Below are 17756 nucleotides of genomic sequence, written 5' to 3'. Positions count from 1 at the left end.
ATAACATTACGAGAAATAAAAGTTTACGACGTTAAAATTAACGATGTAAAGTTACGACGTAATAATTTGACTTTACCTGAATAATATAATTGCTGTAGTATAATAACGCAAACTTATCATTTTTAAAGGATTTTACTATGTAATTCGATTTAAATCTACTATATTGTTTTTAATATCTTTTACGATACTTTAAATTAAATGAAAGATGTGTTATACATACCAAAATTTTCTAATGTATCGAATGTCGGCCATTAGCTCAGACAGTGGCTACGTTGTATCATGGAAAATGTATAAACGTCGTAGGCAATACCGATTTCCAGATCTCACCATGCGGAAGTTCTTATGTATAAAAAGAGAAAAAGATCGTTTCGTAAATTTATAAAGAATATCAAATATTCAGGATAAGAACGTTCAGGTTCGACACGTTCAGGAGAACTGCTTACACTTTCAAGTATTACATTTGTATAGGACGATAGCTAACATCGATTTCGGCTCAGGGTCAAGCACGTGACTGTTCTGTTTTGTTTGTGCGACCTTCGGATCATTCTTCATCTCACGATATAATATAACGTATAAATCTACAATACAGTTTTTATTCTATTATACCTTACACCTCTGTTTATTTTTCCTTTAGACAGAAGTCGAACGTACGCCTTGATTTGTTTACGTTTTGCAATGTTCTGAGAAATGCCAAGAACTAACACACCTGATATTACGCAATTCGCATTAATACATAGTTTGATTTGTTGGAATTTACTTAAAGTTTCTCAATAGAAAATACAAGGTGATTACCAATATGCTAATTTTCATAGATACGTTGAATATGATAAATTATAATCTAATTACGATTCAAAAGCATTATTAATTCAGAATATGTTTAAATATGTAAATATAAGTACATACATGTACACATGTATGTTTGATGCGCATATGCAAGTATATACGCATCGTATATATGTATATGTTATGTGTGATGTATGAATACGGTTACCACCTCTTCAGTTTTATCTCGGAAAGTAATGGTTTTTAGTACAAATCTCCAAGCTCCGATTTTTTAAGAAAAAACTTCGGATTGAATAATAACTTATTGAAAATTTTATTTTCGTAACTCCCAAAACTTTAATAAATAATCAATTTAAAGCATAAATAGAGATAGTTCTCTCTTAAATAACTCCCAATATATTTTTGATAAAAGGACTGCGTTGAATATAAATATAAAACGAAATACGACCGATTACGATCAATAAAATATAGATTATTGAAACAAGTACCATTAAAAAATAAACTTACTTGTAATTATCATGAAACATTTGAAAGAATGTCGATACATTCAGACACGATCTGGAGAGTTGTTATCCCTGTGGAATACTACGCTTGAATGAGACAATAAACAGAGAGCAATCCTGTTTTGTTTTATTTACATGACCTTCTCCTGATATAACACTCGATATAACACAGCATATACATAAACTTACAAGTAAAATTGTCAATGATAATAGAATTCGTTTATATTAGAATATTAATCAATCCTGTGTACGGCGTCAAATAAACGTACATACGAGACATTATAATCTAGCTTAATTATACTAAAAAATAATAATTTCGACGTATAATAATAAGATATAATAATACATTCGTAATTGATTATAATAATTGTAATGTTAATGCAGTCACGTTAATACTAGTATATAATGCACGCTAATATAGTATGTATATGCTTTGTTTAATATCTCATCTATGGAAATTGAACATTAATTTTGAACGTCATATTATTCCCATGAGATAAACAAAATTAATAAGCTAAAGGAAAAAAAAATGATAAGAGGAAAGAACGAACGAGTTCTCGCAAAGAAGTTTTGTGTTTTGAACGCATAAACTTTGCGAAACGTTCGATCTCAGGAAAATACGCATATATCTCTGGAAATTCTGAAATTCCGATTACCTACATTCGTACGTCATATTCTATTTGCAGCCGCTACCGACACCGTCGGTGACCGGAGTGTAATCGAAATTCAATCAGAAGGAATTTCAATATAGGCGCTGGAAAAACCGCTATACGTTTTCTCAAGAACGTTTCGAACGCGAGGCACTTCTGCCTTCTGGCGATACGTATGTACTTATCTACATACATACGTACCTATCATACGAAAAGACGGATCACGAATTTGAGATTCACCGCTGGCGTTGCGAGTTTATATTATCGCGGTCGCAAAATCATCGAATACGAACGTGCAAGGAAATAATGTAAATCAGAAATAGAAAAGTAGAATATTTGGATATCCAATATTATATTCTTTGAATAAAGAATAAGTGAAATTCTGAAGTAAACTATCTTAGTATAGGTATCAACTATATATAGTTATTTATCATAAAGTAATCTTATAGATTTGTCGACTTTAAATTATTCCTGCCCTATTATCATTCTCTTTAATAAAAGCAGCTTTGCATTATAAATTTCACTATTACATATTGAAATTCTTTAATAAATAGTGTATCCAAATACTTTTAACTTATTCTATTTCTCTATTCTTCCTGTTTTAATCTTTATCCCGATAGATCTCATTATGAAACGTTCGAGTAAGTTAAACGACGAACCTTCGAGGTGCGCAGCTGTTCGCGTAGTCGACTGGTCTGTGCAAATTAAAGAAATGAATCGTAGGTTTCTTTCGGTGAAGGCATTTCGTGCGACGGCGAATAAAGTCCAACCGCGCGACGACGACGACGACGACGAGAAGAATAAATTTTTCTGAAATGTTCGCTAACACGCCAGGCGCAAAGACTTTTTATTAAAACGCAAAGCGAACGAGCGAGCGTGAGCGTAAACTCTAGAGAGAGAAAGAGAGAGAGAGAGGGTCTGAAGACTTCGGGAGCCACGAGCTGCCTAAGAGCCGTATATGCAAATTTTATAGGTTAAATGGGCTGGCCGACCGACCACGGAAATAATTATCTCAGTTACCCTGTATTCAGTACCTTAGTCATTCCCACCGGTCGCAAACTCACGCCTTCTTGGCCCTCCGCATCGAGGCGCGCGCATGAAAGCACATATATACGTAAACGAACACACGTGCCGAACTCGGTCTGCACCTGCCTTACCTTTTTAAATATCAGTGCATAGCACATTGCTTCGAATACAATTGCTTCTTTCCATTTCATATAAGATCCAGTTTCATAAAAGTATCAATAGCCCGTTCGATGAGTCGAATCAAAAGAGATAAACAAAAAATTTGCTTGTTAAACATATGTGTGATTGATGTGCACGAGCCTCCAATAATTGTTGGCTGACCAACGCCAGTCGATCGTTGAATTCAAGAGCAAATTCACATCTTTAGTTTTAATTATAGGGGAGTTAGTTATACAAGGATGTATTCATTTGATTTTTTAATACAAAGAGATAGAAATTAGTAAGGAGAAAGTGTGAAAGTTATTATATCTAAAATTAACTGCAACAACAAAATAATGGAAAACATTATTGCTCGATGAAAAAAAAAGTTCAACCCTTCTATCCAACTGATTCGTTCTTTTTTTCCCTTCTACTCTTCGCCTTGTGAACGAAGTCCCATCTCCTCGATGATTACACACGACGAAGGAGCTCGAAGGACGATCATTAAATTCGTCGTAAATTCACTGCCAGTGTGTTTTATCGAACTCATGCCCAAATTCATTTTATTCGCAGGATTATTCGATTTAAGCGCCGAATAACTCGTTTTAGTCTAGACACACGATCGGCTCGCGATATCGAACGCGATGTAATTAAGCTCAGCCTTGTTACTGTCAAATTATCGTTAAAATGCAAGGATCCCAGAATGAAGAAGCTTAAACTGGATCCAATGATTCCCAGCAATGTTCTTTTTTGCCGTGAGAGGAAAGTGAACTGGTATTTGTTCTTTTCTTGTCCAAAAGATGTTAATTATGATCCCACGACATACTATTAATTAACGCTGTTTAAATGAAAGCTAGTTCGAAGCGAGCAACGTCAATAAATGCGTATGTAGTGGGGGACTCTGGATCCTTCATTTCGCTACTTGGCTGGGAAGTAATTAAGCGTTCGATTATCTATTTCCTGCATCATAACCAGACGGATCCCTCGACGTTGCTTACCATCCTGAGTAGTTCGTCCTCGACGTGCATCTCATTCTCTCTCTTTCTCTCTCTCTCTCTCTCTCTCCCTATCACCACCTACAATCGCCTTTATACAATGACGATATGCCGGCAGATGAACCGGAAATTGCTACGGAATCGAGGTTAGTCAGAACACACAGAAGCCGAATAGCTATGGTATTACGCACAAACGTAGCACGTAGATCAACCGTATATGTGTGTACAAACTGATACACAACGTAACGAACATGTTCAAAAGAGAGAGAGACAGAGAGGAAGAGAGAGAGAGAGAGAGAGAGAGAGAGACTTGGGTGCGTTACAGAGGAGTACCTGGAGTAAATTAGAGGAGGCCCTTTCAAGTTTCCGAACACACCACCCACTACACCCCATCGTGCTTTCCTCCTTGGCGATCAAACGCACAAACGGCCTTCGTCGACGGGTACGCGCCACGCGTGAGTTTGATCGTCCTCATAGGCGGAACTCTCCCTCTTCTGCATTCGACGCTTCGCAACGACGTTGGTGTCGACAATGTTTCCTTTCAATCGATAACGAAAAAGGAAATGTCTCGAACACCGTGTCACGTGCTTTTAAAAGAATCGCATTGAGATCAAAGCCGACGTTCCTTTATTCGGATTTATGTATTAATCTATTTTTAAAAATCCTACTATTTCTTTCTAGAGAATTATGATTAAAAAAAAAAAAAATTAAATAAAAAAGGAAAAAGTATTTTACACGTTAAAAATTAAAAAATAAACGCGAAAATAAATTTGAAATAATATTAGCATTTCAAAGAAGTTATATCCCCGAAGGTAGAAAAACGAACAAATCGTTCGTACATTTAATTCTGACGACGTAAAAGTATTCTGCAATGAGAACATCCTCAATTTCGTGTTCAATGAAACACGATGCATTCATGAAAGATCAATCGAAATTATCCTTTAAATGGTTTAATAGGATCGCGACATTTAAAACTTTCCGTTTCACGGTAACTCTTGACGCTCTTGATATTTTTTGCCAATGGTAAGAAACAAAAAGAAGAGAGAAAAGAAAAAAAAGAAGAGAGGAGAAAGAAAAAAATCGAAATCGAACGTGCGAGGAATTTAACTTTATATCGCAAACGGTCGACCGCTCTCTTTTTTCATCCTCGGGCAAACCCGCAAACTTGTTCTTTAACTTGCGACGAACGAACGTGAGAAAGAATTTAAGCAGCGAATCTTCTTCCTCCACCGGCAAAGTCTAACTTTAATTCTACGGTTCTCTTCTCAGAGATAATTTACGGTGTAATCAAGTGAAACCTCGTAGAGAAGAGGATCGTTCGAGCTATCGCCAACGCTATATCGTCGCAAACGGAGAGTAAAGACCGAAAAGGTTTTTCGATCATAGCGGATCGTGATAAAAGTCAAACAATGCCGGCTTTTCATCATTATTCGGACAACGGCGTGGGGATATTGCATCGTTAGCTATACACGTACTGGCTGCATATTAATTTGTCAGTAGATATAGATATTGACGAAAAATGAAAAGTAATCGGCACGAGAAAAATACGAGAATACAAATAATACACGATGTTGTGGCAACTCCATCGACCAAATTTGTTGTTTTTCTATGAATATACAAAACGGATAACAAAAGATCGAGGGAGAGGGAAAAAGAGAGAAGGGGTGAAGGGTCAGAGAGGGGGGGGGGAGAGAGGGGAAAAGCGGAGAAGAGAAGTGGAAGAGAAAAAATCGAAACACAACGATACGTGAATGAAATTAAACATGTGAAATATACGTTTTTCAAAAAATATGAAATGACAACGAAATTCTTTTGTCTCTCCTGCGTGTGTATGTGCGCACAGCGTTTCAAGCTTTTTGACGAGCCACATGCAACACGTCCATACAGTTATTGCGATTATTCAATTAAACGTTATACTAGACGACAACAAAAATCGTCGGGAATAATTTTATTTCGAGAATCGTAGCTCCCATTACAACTTATATACTTGTATACGTACGATAAACTTTGCGAACATTGACACTGAATACTTTATTTTTCCTTTTTAAAAATACTGTTTCTCGATCAATTTCAATCAGTACTGCATGCAGAAAAAAGCAATCACAACGTATCTAACGAGAAATATTATCTACATAAATTGAAATTTCGTTCGTCCAAGCGGATAAGGATCTTCGATACTCACATCGCTTATCTCGCACGCTGCACACATTTTCGCTTTACACACCGGTGCATATAACCAACAACGTTGCGTGGTAATATATTATCCATATAATTAAACATATCAGATAGAGGCTCGCGTACATGGCAAGCAGACGGGAGATCCATATTAAACAATATCGTTGGAACGAGTTATATTGAATCAAGTCAAAATTACGTCCTGTAAATCGACGCATGCTTTTCGACACTGTTGCCTCGGCTTTGTAATTTTTGGAAATATGTATATGAAACGTTAATGAGGAATCTTTGCGTCTAACAAGGTTACAAAATAAATTGAAAGCTGAAAGTAACTAACATATGAAGGTCGATGCGTGACGTCATGATAAAGTCGATATCACAGATATAAAGTAAATACAACAGTTATATTATTATAGCTACAATAATTATGTGAACGCTAATAACTGCACCGTTCGTCTTACCTAATTACAAGTTCTCTAATTAATCGTTTTACCAAGTAAACGACTAGAAGCCCTTTGGTACCCTCTAGATTTACAAGCGAGCAAGAAATTTAGTAAGTGCAACCTACTCGGTCTTGGTTATCGGTCTTTTTATCGACGACTGTTGCTTTCGGTTGCGTGTCCGTCCAAGTCGAGTAAAACGGGGGAAGCAAATGAGTGTAAACAAGGAAAAGGGAGAGAGAGAGAGAGAGAGAGAGAGAGAGAGAGAAGGAAGGAGAATCTCTCCGTACAGTATGCAAACGCGTGCGTTTTCTCTTTCTTACTCTCCTTCCTTCTTTCTCTCTGTCTTTGTATTTGTTTGTCCTCGGTGTTGAACTAGCTCGCTCTCTTCATAGACTTCCTGTTATAGAGAATCGTTTTACTTCTCCACTTATTTTACTCTTTACGCTTGTTGAAGATTTCGTAAAATCGCGCTTCGATGCGTCACGAGATATAAAAGGAAAATGGCAAGAGAAAAGTACCTAAGATCAGCCGATCCGACAGCAGCAAATTCTTTTCCATTGGACTGCAAGCGGCTGATTTTGATCGAACGACTGATTGATTGATTGATATATTCTATTAATCGTCTGAGAATTTCATATATATATATATATATATATATATATATATATATATTTATATTTATATTTCACGTGTCCCATGTCTCGCATCACCGCATTTCACGCGCATCCCTTCACTGTCAATTCGACGCCTTTGTTTTCACGATTTGCATCGCTCTTCGAGGGACACTCGTCCTTCATTCGCATCCCTATATTATTAGAAACGATCACGCTCGTCAGGACGTCTTCAAAAATTTTTTATTTTCCTTTGTCTCTGGAAAAAGTGGAAGGACCGTTTGAGCCAATAAAATCGTAATATATCAAAACGAATTCAACACTGAAATCGATCCGAACATAATGTAGAAAGAGAAAGGTTTATTTTTAATTACACAATATAACACACGCAACTCAATTAAGTTGCAACTGAAATCGTCGTCGGAAAAGAAAAGAAAAATCGAACTTCGTGACTTAATATCATAAATTAAGAAAACAATCGAAATATCGAGTGAAAGGATATAACTCTGGCGATTGAACGACTATATAATCCTTACGAACACGAAGAAGTCGGAACGGTTAACGAAACGATCGATCGTCGTTTATAGCGAACGTTCGTAAAGAGGCGGCACTAAAGAGAAAGGGTTTGCAAAATAATTACACGGCGCGAGATCAGACGGGCGTTAAGACGAGGGTGGGAGAGGGCAAGAGGAAAGACGGTAGGAGGAGATGCGCTCGAAGGAGGGAACGAAGAAGGAAGCGAAGGAAAAGGAAGGTAGGACGAGGGTAAGAGGGACCAACTGTGAAAGTCGTTCGGCAACGGGAGAATCTGTTTAAGCTTGTCAAAGCGGCGGAACTAGCAGGCGACGTCACTCCAAAGTACAAACTGCAACTCATTCGTTAATTTACGTTGTAGAAGTTATTGCGCGCCCCCAGGGAAACTGTCAATTTATGGCGTGCGCTGCCTGTACCAGTCGTAACGAGAAATTCTCACATACATCAGAGTTATTAATGGATCAGTATGCCGGTGAAGAGCTATGGCAAAGAAAAAGCCGGTACCGGCTAGCTCGATACTCTCTTTCTCTTTCTGTCTCTCTCTCTCTCTTTCTCTCTTTCTCTCTCTCTCTCTCTCTCTTTGTCTTTCTCTTTCTTCCTTTTTTATTTTCTGTAACTTAAAATCGTACGAATTCCATAATTGCTCCGTAACCTTGTAAGGAACTCCCGAAACGCTCAGCCATCTTTCTTAAAGCTTCTTCTCGAGATTCCTGTCTTTCTCCTTTTTCTTTCCCTTTCCCTTTCTCTTTCTCTTTCTCTTTGCTCTCAAGTGAGAAGGCTCAACTCTCGACTCCTCGTTGGAAATGCAAATTTTCTCAACGAAACTCGAAAGAGAATTTTTTCGACTCGTCCTCGTTAGCCTTTCTTCTTCTTCTTCTTCTTCTTCTTCTTCTTCTTTTCTTCTTTTCTTCAGTGTAACAAATCTTAAAGGTTTTCCCTCGCGTATTCGAATTCAAGATGAAATACCAGAATTCATAAGAAAATATCTTTTATCAAACTATCTTTGATAGCGATGTCGCGTGTTGTTTTTCAATGACGTTAAGCGGAATATATAAAATGTATAGTAGAGTTTCAACAGAACATCCGTTAGAAATAACATCCCTCGTATGTAACTTGGTTAACGTGGAAACGATTACTTTGCGATTCCATGAACGAAGATAACAAGAAATAGATTAACGTTTGTTCTTGCTTCGGTGGAAACGGAATGGCGGTGTTTCCACGACTGCTAAGAAAGTCTGGGTATAAAGCAAGAAAAGAGAGAGGGATAGGACGAAAGGGAGGATAAAGGGTAGAAAGAGAAATGGAATAGAAGAGACAGAAGTATCGTGTGGCTCTTTCTCTTTGTCTAAATAAGAAAGTAAAAAAAAGAGAGAGAAAGAAAAAAGAAAAAAAAAAGGAAAAGAAAAGAAAAAAAGGGACAAAAATAATTCGAAATTCACGAGAAACGGAGAGGAAATCAAGTGCTATCGTTGAAGTAGGAAAGAAGAGAAAGAAGATGAGGACAAGGAGGGCTTGGATAGAAGGACCAAGTTATAGGAAAGAGTATCGAGAGAGAAAAAAAAATTGAAGGAAAGCGAGGAAAGAAACGCAAGAGTTCCTGAAAATAATTGCTCTGTGACTACCTCTTCTACTACTACCACCAATGTCGTCCTCTTCCTCGTCCTCGTTGCTGAAACGAACCTCCGAGGTACCGGTAATCGTATTTAAAATTGACAAATTTATCGCGCTCCGCTTCCTTTTCCCGCGAGCTCATCAAATCGTCTCTCTACGTATAATTCGTCCGGGAGAACGGCTTGGTTAACGACGAGCAATTTGCTCGTCGAGTGTTTAGCGGAACAATCGTTTGAAGAAAAGGTAATGAGGTCTGAAAGGAAACTCGCGCTTCGACAAGATATTGGTTCGATCGTCGGTTTCTACCCTCCATCTCTTTCGTCTCGCTCTTTATACACCGACCCTTAGTCGTTTGTGAGCCGTATCGTAGATCGAAAGCCGATATAACGAGTCTTCGAGAAAGTAAGTCGACGTAAATGTCGATAGCCCCCCGACGACGAACTAGATTTTTCGAGATTATTTCCTAACGTTCTTATCAACATATTAATTATTAAATAAATTTTAATGAACATTGATTTATGCATATTAAGTAATAAAAAGGAAGAATGGAGTTAACGATTTGATATTAAGAAATTAAAGCAAAAGATCTGTTTCTTATCGTGTAAGATCGAGAATCAAGTAATAGGGATATATATCGATATATGTCCCTTCCCGGCGAAGAATAATCGACCTCACCGAAAAGAAAAACGCAACGTGCCGGTAATATCCCTGTCGTTTCTTTCTCGCGCAAAACTTCCGTCGACCCTGAGCGCTTGGTCGATTTAAGCGGAAGTAAAACGCGAGAGTTCGAGTAACACAGATGCGTTCGTACGGCTCAACGAGTTAAACCACAAACTCAATTGGACGTCAGAAAGAAACTCTGCAACAAATGGGCGAAGTCTGGTACGGACAGAGCTCCAGCCTTAGTCATTTGACGCCTCATTTCTGTTACCACAAAAAGCGAGGTAACGACCGACGACCGAGTACGACCTACGACGTGTATCGAGCTTCGACTCGGCCTTATGTACGGTACGCGTGCTTCGGCTGGCGTGGGCGTTCGCGTGTATCAACTCGACTACCTCTAGGCTAAGAATAAAAAAGCCAAAAGAAAGGAAGAAACGGTGAAGCGAGAGTTACGAAAAACTTACAACCAAGAGAAAGAAAGGAAGAAGAAAGAAAGACTTGAAGCCACACCTACTTGACTCGCTCCTAAGTATCGTATGTAACTGTTAGAAATAATTTGAAACTTACATAGACTCATAAAAATGATCACTGAATCGAATAACTTTTCTTTCAAAAAGAGTAATGTTTCGCAATAACGAATAAATTTCAATGAATCAATGTGTTAGAAGTAACTGTTACGATAAAAACATTTTTAAACAGCATATTTTATTCGCAATAACATCTGAATGTAATGTCTTATTCGTTTCAAAAAAAAAAAAAAGAAAAGAAATATATTTCGAAAATATCATTTTGTCGTATCTCTCAAAATAGAGAAGGAAACATTTCTTCTTCTACATACGGTGAAGGCGGATTAAAACGGTGCAACGTATTGACGCGTAAACTTGATACGTTTACGTAAGTACTATGGAAACAATATCTCGGCACGCATAAAAATATTTTCTGGAAAAACAGATTTTTCTCGTCGTGCATAGTAGAAGCTCGCTGTATGCATAAAACGGGATAAACCGATCGACGCCATACCATCTCTCGTTCCTACACTTCTTCACCATATGCGCGTATTTGTCGTATTTTCGCCGTGGTTTCACCATTCTTATGCTTTCTTCTTTCTTCCGCACCTTTCGAAAACGTCTCGGTTAATACTTATTATTTTATTACTTTTTGATTACTTGAAAACGTATTAATTTATAATGATTCGTATTAATTCAAAGGACAGAGAAAGAAAGATAGAAATTAATAAAGAAACATAGGTATTGCAAAATATATTTAGACAAATGTCTATCATAGATTGTCATGAGTTTATGTGATCCTTATATTTTTTGTTTTTTCTGTACTTCTTTTTCTTTCTTCTGCTTAGCAGTTTATCAGTCGTAATCAGATTGTAATGCGACGTACCAAAGTCTCACGTCAATAGAAATTAACAAAACATTCGTATGTTCAACACGTAATAGATGCAAAGGACTCCAGCTATTGATCAGCAAGCGATAATCAATTGTTGTATTGAGGAGTGAATTTACGTGAGTCATTGTTAGAATTGTGTTATGGTCAGCGTTACAGTATCTGAAGATTGTGAATACGCTCCTGGGCCAATCACGTGCGTTTATTTACCTCTATTGATTCGATTTGTTGAAAAGACTATAGACTAAAGCCAAACGATAAGTCTCAGCCTTATTTATTTTATTCGTTTCAATGCCATGTCTATCGTTCCTATACTATATTTTCTTTACAGTCTGATAAAAATTCAATACTGGGAAAAAACAACCTGGATATTTCTTGTTCGAAAAATACTTCGTATTCACATATGTAAAAACTTAGAAAGAAAAATGTAAAACGTATAGACTAAACTATTTTCCAAATAAAAAAGATGTATGATCAAGATGAATCAAAGCATTAATCTTGTCGAATATATCGTACAAGCTGTTCGTTAATATATTCGTAGAATATTTTAGGAAATTCCGGAAAAAACTAAACATAACTACGAAAAAAATCATTCTTCGTAATATAAGAATATATGTAGTAAAATTTTTTCGTATTTTCAATCTTCATTCAGTCATATGTATGACGACAATCAAACCGTTGCACAATGGTTGGAAATTCCGAAAACCTGGCTAAAACCACTAAAATGAAGTTTTAAATTTCAAGTTTTGAATCGTTAGATTGAATACACAGATATTTAAAGCATTGAATGGTAAAGAGGAAAGAGGCCAACTGCTTCTACCTGAGTTTATAATTCAGTGCAAAAGTAGCTTTCGTTCGAGCAATACTTGCATCTCTTGCATGAGAAGAAGGGAACAACGCTCGCTTCAAATGTTCATAACTTTGGTCAAAGTACATCAATTTCAACTCTACAAAATGGATGCTGTTCCTGAAAGTAAATAGAATATTTATACCAGTATGTATAAGTTAGTTAATGTTGTTGTCTAAGATAGTTAAAGTTGAACAATTGCAAAATTTTTTATAAAGAATAAAAGATAAAACTTTACGCACAAGTATTAAAGATAGAGACTAAAAGTTATCTATTCTACAATATCATGTTTTGTTTAGACTTGAAAATACGAAACAATTTTTCAAAAGTTTCGTATAGTAACAAAAGTGTTGTACGGTTTTGAAGGATTTGTTCCTTCTTGTTATTGGTTCCAATGAATTTTTTTTTAAGCTGATGCATAGAGATCATACAAAGATTAAATTTGTTTCTTTTTTACATGAAGATTCCTCGCGAAAGAGTTCCCGAGAGAAGAATGCAAAAGATATTTTCTTATCATTATTAGTTGCATCTGATCTATACATTTTTAGTTTGAAAAAATTGTCACAAAAATAATTAAAAAATTTAACGCCGAAAGCAGTTAATCTATTAATTTCGCTTACAACGGCAATGTATACCAAGAGTGATCTATGAAAATTAAGCAGTTGATATTGACGATACGTTTGACGTGAATTTTAATAATTTAAATAATGATTGAAATAGTTATGATAGACATAATATGAACAGTTATTCAATTTACGCCACTGAAGCGTATGACACGAAACTGACGTAAAATCACAGATTTTTAATTCATACCGACCGATTCTTTTACCATTTTTTATTACGCGACTATTTAAAAGTTGAATTACAAGTTTGTACTTTCGTTTTTATTTTCATTTTGTAATGTAATATTTTTTATTCTCAGTAAAAATTTGCAAACATATTATTTTTGTAATTTTAACTTTAGATCCATAATCAGCGATCACGAAAGCCTTAGTATATCAACTTTCAGCTAAATTGAAAAATGCCTTCATTTTGGTCTGATTTTTAGGATTTCCGACTACTATGCATCGTGTCGCGTAACATCTCGAACGATCGAAGAAAGGTACGAAAGAAACGCCCACCACTCGGCGATGTTAATAAGCATAATTATCTCGGTGCGACCTTAATCTCGAAAGACAGCCGACGTTGAAGAAGCTTCTTCTTCGCCTCTTCTTGGATACGAAACAGGCGGCATTTGGTAAGGCGCTCGAGATGTTTAAAAATGCAGATTGCAGCGTATGCGACGGTGGCTAGGAGAGGCATCAGAGTCAGCTGAATTCTAAGGAGTTCACTTATCTCATCGGCCGGTTAATGCCATCTTCGAAGAAGCGATCCTTTTAACGCTTCTCGCACTACCCTTGACACGTACTTCGCTTCGACTAATAAAGTTGACCGGGCTACTAAGACTTAATCGTCGAGTCGATCGAATCAAATCGAATTTTTAACTCCTACATGCGTGCTGCGATATTTTCATCGACAATATTTTCAATAAAAAATTTTCTTCGCTGGAAAAAAAGATCTCAAGTGGCATTTATAAAGAAAAATATTCCTCTTTCTTCATAAATTCTACGAACGACTAAGTGATATCGATTCGTAATTTTGTAACGATACATACAACGTAAAGCATTTAAATACGTAGATTTATATCATTTTTGAAGTTTCACGCTTCGAGGAGAAAATTAATTGGTACTTCCATGGAAGTAAAGTCGAATCATCGGCATAGAAAGTTCCGGTATTCTTCGGAGAAAACCAGAGAAGCTTGAAGATGGAAACTTTATTACCATACTACCGATAAAAGAAAATTTTTTCATTTCTACGCATAACGGTTGCCTCATCCTGACCGAAGAAATCCCTTGGCTTTGGGGAAAGTCAACGAAGGATCCTCTAACAGAGAATTATAATCACGTTCAACGATGAAAGACAGAGACCGACGAAAACGTATTCGCAAAATTATTCGACCTTCGTCCCCTAAATCCATTATAAGATACGACGAAGCGAGGAAGAAATAGAAAACGTAAGAACCTTCAATTTTCTTCCTTTCTCTCTCTCTCTCTCTCTCTCTCTCTCTCTCTCTCTCTCTCTGTCTCTATTTTTAAAAATTATTTCTTTGAACTTGGAATAAAAGAACATTCAACGAACAACGTAGCAAGAACTCTAATAAAATACTATGTGATATTGTTACTAGTTCATTATCTTTATATTCAGCTTCTCTTTATTATCGATATCTAAAGACAACGCATCAGCCCACCAGTGTTATAATAATATCAATAATGAGTCCAGGCGTAATCCTGGACTGATTTTGATGAACAAGTTGTCACATGTTTTAATGAAGATTTAAACGACGAAATGAACTTCCCTTCATAAAGATCTCCTTCTAAGGATTTCTCGTAATTCCATGCATCTCAGAATTGGATTCAGTTTTATCCATGGTCGTATCAAAGCAGCTACTTGCGGTAAATCGGCCTGAATACCATAGAACAACGTCACCTTTCAACCGATGCCGGCGAGAGCACCACTCCGTGAAGCGGAGAACTCGACGAATCGCGAGAGTTGGAATATATAAGAGTGGTGGTGCATCGTGCACAGGGTCGTATTCGTGATCCGTCCTCTCGCCATGGAACGAAACGTAGAAGGCGAGTCTCAACCGACTACTAATTAATCAAGTAAAAAAGTGATTTAATTAGCTCAAAGATACCATATCTAATTACCATGACCACAGTACGGAGAAAGAGGAGGTGAAAGAGAGAGAGAGAGAGAGAGAGACACAGAGGTAGAAGGAGGAGGAAAGAGAGGTAGAGAGCACGCTTGCTTGATTCGTTCTCATTGCGAAAGTGCCGTTGCCTTAACGATTTCATTCGAAGATGGTTCCCAGTAAATTCAGTGACTCTTCTCTCTTTTCATCTCTCTTTTTCTCCCTCTTTCTCTGTCTCCCCCTTTCTCATGTACATGTATATCTGTCCGATGTTAACGTAAAAGACGAATATGCTCGGTTTATGCGTTTATGTACATAAGCAAACATTGACTAAAACAGCGTAAAGAGAGAAAAAGAAAAAGAAAAAAGAAAGAGAGAGAGAGAAGGAGAAAGCTCGACGCGTGCTTTTGCATGTAATTTATTATGTGCATAATTAGGATAACGTATGACTCGACTGCTTTCCGCTCACAATTAACGAGAGAGTATCTGGAACGTTATCACGGTACGACACGGAAGATCGGACGAGTACACGACAAGGTGAGTGCTATTTCGCACGACATGCCACTTATATAAATGCTGTTCGGACGTATTGATAATTCATAATAACTGAAGCTTATTTTTGTATAAATTTTTTATCACCATTAACTGACTAGATAGATATTCGTTTGAAATAGATCGAAACGATCGTTTTACATATATGTACCTATCTCCGTTTTATCCGTATATAATAATTTTCGTTTTCTCTTTTCCTGTTTAGATTCATGCATTACGAAAATAACCTTTTACGTTGAGCGCGTTCCTATTTTTACAAGAATACTTTAACGCGAGAGGAATTTGGCCGAATACAATACGATGATGATAACAACAACAACAACAACAACAACAACAACAATAAGGTAAGTAATACCCGAGAGAGGAAAATCATAAATCGGAATTCTTCATCATCTCGTTCGTTCTTCGTCGTCGTATCCTCTTGGAGTTGACTGATCGATAATATTACCTCCCGAAGTATCCACGGTACGACCTGTAAATGGGGAACGGTATAACATTTTAATGGGAAAATTTAAGTTCAAGAGGAGTAAGAAGCGTAACGGAGTAGAGAACGTTACGGGCTCTTCGTAAGAGCCCGGCATGTTCGACCATATGCCGCTACTTCGGATTAGGTGCACATATTACGTGGAAAGTGTTATTACGATTGGCCGGAGGCGCCTTAATTAGTATTATCATTGAGATAATAATGCGAAACGCAGAAACGCACAGACGGTGGCCAAGTCTACAGCTGAGTTCGTAATGATAATCGAATCTGAATCCACGTAGGAATACCGGACGAAAGCCAAGCCTATTTTCGTTTCGCGACTTTGAAGTACGACCTTAATTATTTTGTATACCTACGGATATAATATATATATATATATACACACACGTATATGTAAATATTTAGCTATGTAATCGTACGCGCACGTTTAAAGGTGCTTGCCGATATTATGAGAACGCGTAGTAAGTATATATATGTACAACGGCGCGAAGATCTCGTTTATTTACAACTTTTCCTAATGGTTCGATGTTTATCGGAAAGAATAATTTAAATCTTTTAATAATTATTCATGAAGCGTAGCAAGCATTAAACCTGTTCTCGCGTGCATGTTCGTATCGTAGCCAACGAGACTATATAGGTATCTGGAATATTTCGAGGCGACGTAATTGATGCGTCCGAATTTAAGGCAGTTAATCATGCGAACGTACGTATTTTGTTAGGAGATAAAATCAATAAACGAGACTTCCTCGTTTCGGTGGTGAGCCTCCTCTTCGTTGTCGTCGTAGTCGTCGTCGTCGTCGTCGTCGTCGTCGTCGTCGTCGTCGTCATCATCGTCGTTCTACTTCGTCCCCTTTTCGAATCCAAGGTAATGTACGAAGTCCACCCCTTTAACTTTCTCCCCTTTCTCCCTGGTGATGTAATGGATGCATAAATTATACAGCTTGAAATATGCTAATATTGAGCATAACTTACAGCCGCTATATCGAGCTACGTAATCCAATAAAAAAGTCACCGACCTGGAAGGAAATTTTAAGAGAGCCGATCATTCCGCAATGACGTATCTTTTCTAGTAGATTCAATAAAATCGTACTACGGCACTCTTTATTCATCGAAAAAGCGAACGCGTCGAGCCAGCCGCATCGTCGTTTCTTTTCGAAGTCACCGTACTCGGTTCTCAAGGAATGCAACCGAGAGAAAGAAAAAGATATATATATATATGTGTGTATGTGTGTGTGTATATATACATATATATATATATATATATAGAGAGAAAGAGAGAGAGAGAGAGAGAGAGAGAGAGAGAGAGAGAGACAGGGTGCCTGCGCGCACAGCCTCATACGTATCCGTTTCAGTTGTAAATGTTGGGACGCGCGAGAGATAGGCTACTCATGAATATTAATGCGATGGTACATTAACATTCGACGAATCATTCACGGGTTTTATCAAAGGGTCCACGACACTGTAGCATCGTCTTACAAACTACTTTTCCAACTGTTCAAAATTAATGACAAAAAGGACAAAAGACATATGTTGGACATTTTGAAAATTGTCGTGATATTCTGTTTGTACTTTTCTTATAGAGAAAAAATTCAAGAAAAAGTGATCGATTCGAGAA

At 37.1% G+C, this 17756-nt stretch overlaps 1 long non-coding RNA gene across 5 annotated transcripts in view; it reads right to left on the bottom strand.

Moving 5' to 3' along the window:
* LOC122630287 overlaps positions 1-17378 on the bottom strand; it is a 187781-nt gene extending 170403 nt beyond the window's left edge. For 4 of the 5 annotated variants that reach the window (XR_006327454.1, XR_006327453.1, XR_006327450.1 and 1 more), the window contains exons 1-2: positions 16013-17378; positions 221-339 (exon numbers count right to left, since the gene is read on the bottom strand). This is a non-coding gene — a long non-coding RNA (uncharacterized LOC122630287). The remainder of the gene's footprint in view (positions 1-220; positions 340-16012) is intronic. The other variant, XR_006327452.1, reaches the window with a different exon arrangement.
* Positions 17379-17756: the final 378 nt, after the last annotated feature.

Source organism: Vespula pensylvanica, chromosome 6, assembly GCF_014466175.1.
Source record: "Vespula pensylvanica isolate Volc-1 chromosome 6, ASM1446617v1, whole genome shotgun sequence".
Taxonomy (NCBI): Eukaryota; Metazoa; Arthropoda; class Insecta; order Hymenoptera; family Vespidae; genus Vespula; species Vespula pensylvanica.
This window is presented reverse-complemented; position numbering and strand designations above follow the sequence as displayed.